Below are 4,551 nucleotides of genomic sequence, written 5' to 3'. Positions count from 1 at the left end.
GAGAGAGAGAGAGAGAGAGAGAGAGAGAGAGAGAGAGAGAGAGAGAGATTAGTGAGTTTCATTGGGCTTGCTTGCAGAAGCATGTAAGTGTTTGTTTTCAGGAACACAGTCACCTTGGCAGTGACTACGCCACTGTAGAAAATGTCTCTCCCTCCCCTGTCAAGCATTAACCGAGAACAGATATTCTGAGAAGGGTAGAAAGCCATGCACCCTGCTTCTCTGCATACCAGCATGACTGACTCAGTTCTGCGCAGAGCATGTTCACATAACCACAGCTGTTGAGAGTCTAACAGTGCAACAGCCTTGTCGTGCCAGGGAGTCAGTGTTCCACACCCTCCCCTTCCTCCACTCCTCTGACTTCTACACGCTTTCGGCCACTTCCTCCATGACATCCTCTGAGTCATGGAGAGAGGGATACAGATGTCCTATTTATGGCTGAGACTCACCAGTCACTTATTCTCACCACTCGTACCTGTTTGTAAGTCTTCGGAGTATCTGTCTATTACAGAAAGAAGCATCTCTGACCAAGGATGAGAACAGTGTCAATCTACAGACATAAATGTGGTTATTCAGAAGGCAATTTGGGGGGCACATCATGTCTATTTGGCAAACATAGCAGTATACTCCCAACCAGACCCAATGACCTGTCAACCATGACTTTTTGACTGGGTTTGTAGTAACAAATGTGAATTTTCCCACACAATGTAGGTCAAAAATCCAACCAGAAAGTAGTTGGTTACCCCATAACAGACTTACCAATATGGCCTAACCAGTGGGCACATCTGGCCTGACCAGTTTGTAAGGTTGCACACAGAATCCCAACAGAGTTAGATTACTGACAATTATTCCCAGCAGCCAGCATAGCACCTTCTGTACCCTAAAACCCAGGCAGAAGCACGAAGTTCTCGGCTCAGTAGCAGCTTGGTTTCTTTGCCTGTGGAACAGCTTTACTCACCCACATGACACCTCTACTCAAGCTCTTTAACATGTTTCTCATTGTCTTAAAAAGTATTTGATTTCCTTGTGGATTTGTTCACGCATTGGTTGCCTTCACCACTGCTCTCCCCAAGCCTCCCTTCCCCATCTCCCTGTCCACTTTCCTGCTTAGACCTTTCCACCCTAGTAATTCCTCCTCCATTTTCAGATCGCATGCATCTACTATAATCCCTTACTCCATTTAAAGAGGCGTTTCCCCATTTTCATGGACCACTTTCTAGTTTTCTGGTATTGACGTAGATTTTTCTCCCACATACATGCACATATAATGACAAAAGCTGAGATTTACATGTGTGAGAGAAATACCGTAAGGAATGGCTTTTTAAACCAATGCCCAGGTTATCTTGACACCTTTGATCTGCCTGGGGCTTATGCTTGCAGAACCTCTGCCTAAGAGAAGTATTTCTAAAGGATAAGAGATTCTTAAGTTCTAAATCTCCAAATGATCCCATAGAGGGATGATAAATATATACAAAATTTACTTAATAATTTTGAAAACTTAAGGAAAAGCTCTTTCTGTCTCCAACACCTTAATTCTGGCTTCTTATGCTTTCAGACCTGTGTATGTCTTTCATAGATGTTTAATTTGTGTTGTGCTATGATTTAAATATAATTGACCACTGTAAACTTATAGGGAGTGGCATTATTAGGAGGTGTGGCTTTTGGAGGAAGTGTGTCACCATGGAGGCAGTCCTTGAGGTCTCATATATGCTCAAGCCACATCTAGTGCCTCAGACCACTTCCTGTTGCCTGCAAATTAAGATGTATCTTCTTCTCCACTCTCAGCTCCTTCTCCAGCACCATGTTGGCCTACGTACCTCTGTGTCTCTCCATGTCCCTCCATTGATGATAACGATGATGATACCGAACTATTGGTATCATGATGATAATGAACTAAACTTACTCTGAAACTGTAAGTCATCCAGTGAAATGTTTTTCCTTATAAGAGTTGTCATGGTCATGGTCTCTCTTCACAGCAATAGAAGCCCTAACTAAGACATATTGTAACAAGGGTTCATTAGCTGGGTTTAGATCTTATACATCTATAGATATTCAAGATGCCGCTTATCATTTGACTTTGTGTGAACAGAAGCTAATCATGTTTATGGTGCTTATTCTAGTTTCATTTTTGTTAATGTGAAAAAATACCTTCACAAAAAGCAAGCTTATTTCAGCATCAATTTGATGTTGTGGTTCTTCATTGTGGGGAAGCCAGGGCAGGAACTTCCCCAGTGACTCTAGGATGTGTCACGTTAGTAGAGCTGGTCATCACACATGGCAAAGTCAACTTGTGAAGATGCAAAATATGCATTTCCTACTTGACCTATGACTGAGAAATGCTTTTAACTTTTTGCTTGTTTTGGGTTTTGTTGTTGTTGTTTGTTTGTTTTTTTGAGACAAAGCTTTTTTGTGTAGCCCTAGCTGTCCTGGAACTAGCTTTGTAGACCAGGCTGACCTTGAATTCAGAGAGATCCACATCCTCCTGCTTCATGAGAGCTGGGATTAAAGGCATGTGCCACCGCTGCCCAGGTTTTAACTTTCAATTCATGTTTTAAGAATTAGCTTTGCGCCATCTCCATTTGAGAGCCTATGACTCAGAACTGTTGGCTGGCAATAATAGAAACGGCTCCTAATTAACTTAAACTTGGGAGGAATTTTTAGAGCCTTTGGGCAGTTCCCAGAAGACTCAGGAATCCAAAGAGCTGGCAGAGGAGCTGCAGAAGGTACCAGTTGCAAATATTCTATTTCCTGCTGCAATAGACACCCCACCCCACAATAGCTCTCTTGCCACAATGTCTACCACCCTCTTCTTCTATTCCCGTCCTGTTCAGACAACTCCAAAGGAAGACAGGACTTTGGATCACTCTATTTAGACTTGAAATCCTGAACTGACTTCATATTTAACTGTGAGGAAGGATAGCCCTAATTTCCTCCCACCACTCCATGGAAAACAAACCTGGACAGATTCGGGGCAACTGAAATGGCAGCTACCCGCTTCAGCCTGGTGTTTCTAAGCAATGGCTTTAAGATTGAATGTCCCAGAGTCATCAATTGGCCCTGCTGTCCTTGCACTGATGGTGCAGAGAGGAAGCTGGTAGACCTCAAAGAAGTGAACAAGATGCCTCAGACTCCTCAGCAACCAGGGGCAAAGATGGGATTTGTAACTAGATCTCCAGAGCCTTTCCCATTGCACTGTAAGATGCAATCCCTATGGCCAAGAAATCCAAGAGGGTGGAGGGTCACTCTAAGGTCCTATGTGAAGCCCGAGAGGCAGAAAACCTGTAGTGAGGTGTCATATGCTATGGACTTATTTTTCCACTTCCAGAATAGGAGAATTAGTACCTCCTGCTTACTGTACTTAAAGGAGGCCAGAAGCAAGCTCAGAGGAGTGAGACCTTTAAAAGCAAGAGAGTGTTTGCTGGGTAAGATGTGACCATTGGTGTATTAATGGCATCGCTGTTGTGGGGGAACAACTAACGGCTCTGTGACTGACTGTGGCACCCACTTCATGGAAGGAAACTGATAGCTGGTACTGTAAACTGGGTTCAAAAGAATCCCATGTCTGAAGAGGCCTTAGGCCCTAGAGGTGAACTGATTTTTAGCTAAACCATTGTTGTGCCAAGCTGCCTTCTAAATATTTATATGTATGCCCATAAACAGATGCCACACCCCAGATTTACCCACAGAAACCCCTCTTTGCAATGAACCGCAGTGAATGCACAGACGCATGGATGTTCAGGATGCTGAGAGTGACGGCTGAGTGTTCATCCCTACCCAGGACATTTGTACCGCATCGTCTAATGTAGGAAGCACAGCTTAGAATAAGCATCGGATGAACTAGGATTGTCAATCATGCAGGCCTATTTTCTTCAATGGAAGAATGAATGATGCTTAGTCACCAGAACACCAGAGTGAAAAGTGGGCAGTCAAACTGGTGATTCTTTGCTCTTCTATGCCTGTTTCCATCTGAATCCCCCAATATCCCAAGCATTGTTCATACCACGATCCTGCAGTGAATTGAACACATCCCTATGATGGAGGACCCATGTACTTGGCATCCTCCACCAATAGAATCTATCCTTGGATCCTTCCCCTAGGCCCTGGCCCTGAGCTCTGTTTATCAGCCAATAGAATTCATTCTTACTGTAAAGGTCACAAGTTCTACTATGTTTAAATGTGTAAGGAAAGTAAACCACGAAGTCAGTCCCTGGAGGTCTTGACCCAGTGCCCTCGGAGATGGTGCTGTCCTGAGTTTCATTCTCCACCTTTCAGGCAAATCATCCCCTCTGCCAGCCGTAAGGCTTGCGAGTGGTGGTCTGGGGGAGGTTCCTGATGCTCTAAGATCAGGGAACATTGTAAGAGAGATGGTAGAAAGAATGTAAGAGCTATAAGACAGGGAGATGGTGGTGCAGCCAGGGCAGTCATGGGCCTCTCAACAGTCACCCATCAGTCAGAGATGGGGAGGAGCTTGTGGGGCCTTCCTGCTTTTTTCTGAACGGTGGGCTGCTGATGGATTCTGAGAGTGGAGCAGCCTTTGTTTTTAGCTGTGGGCCC

Source organism: Microtus ochrogaster, unplaced genomic scaffold, assembly GCF_000317375.1.
Source record: "Microtus ochrogaster isolate Prairie Vole_2 unplaced genomic scaffold, MicOch1.0 UNK3, whole genome shotgun sequence".
NCBI classification, from domain to species: domain Eukaryota; kingdom Metazoa; phylum Chordata; class Mammalia; order Rodentia; family Cricetidae; genus Microtus; species Microtus ochrogaster.
This window is presented reverse-complemented; position numbering follows the sequence as displayed.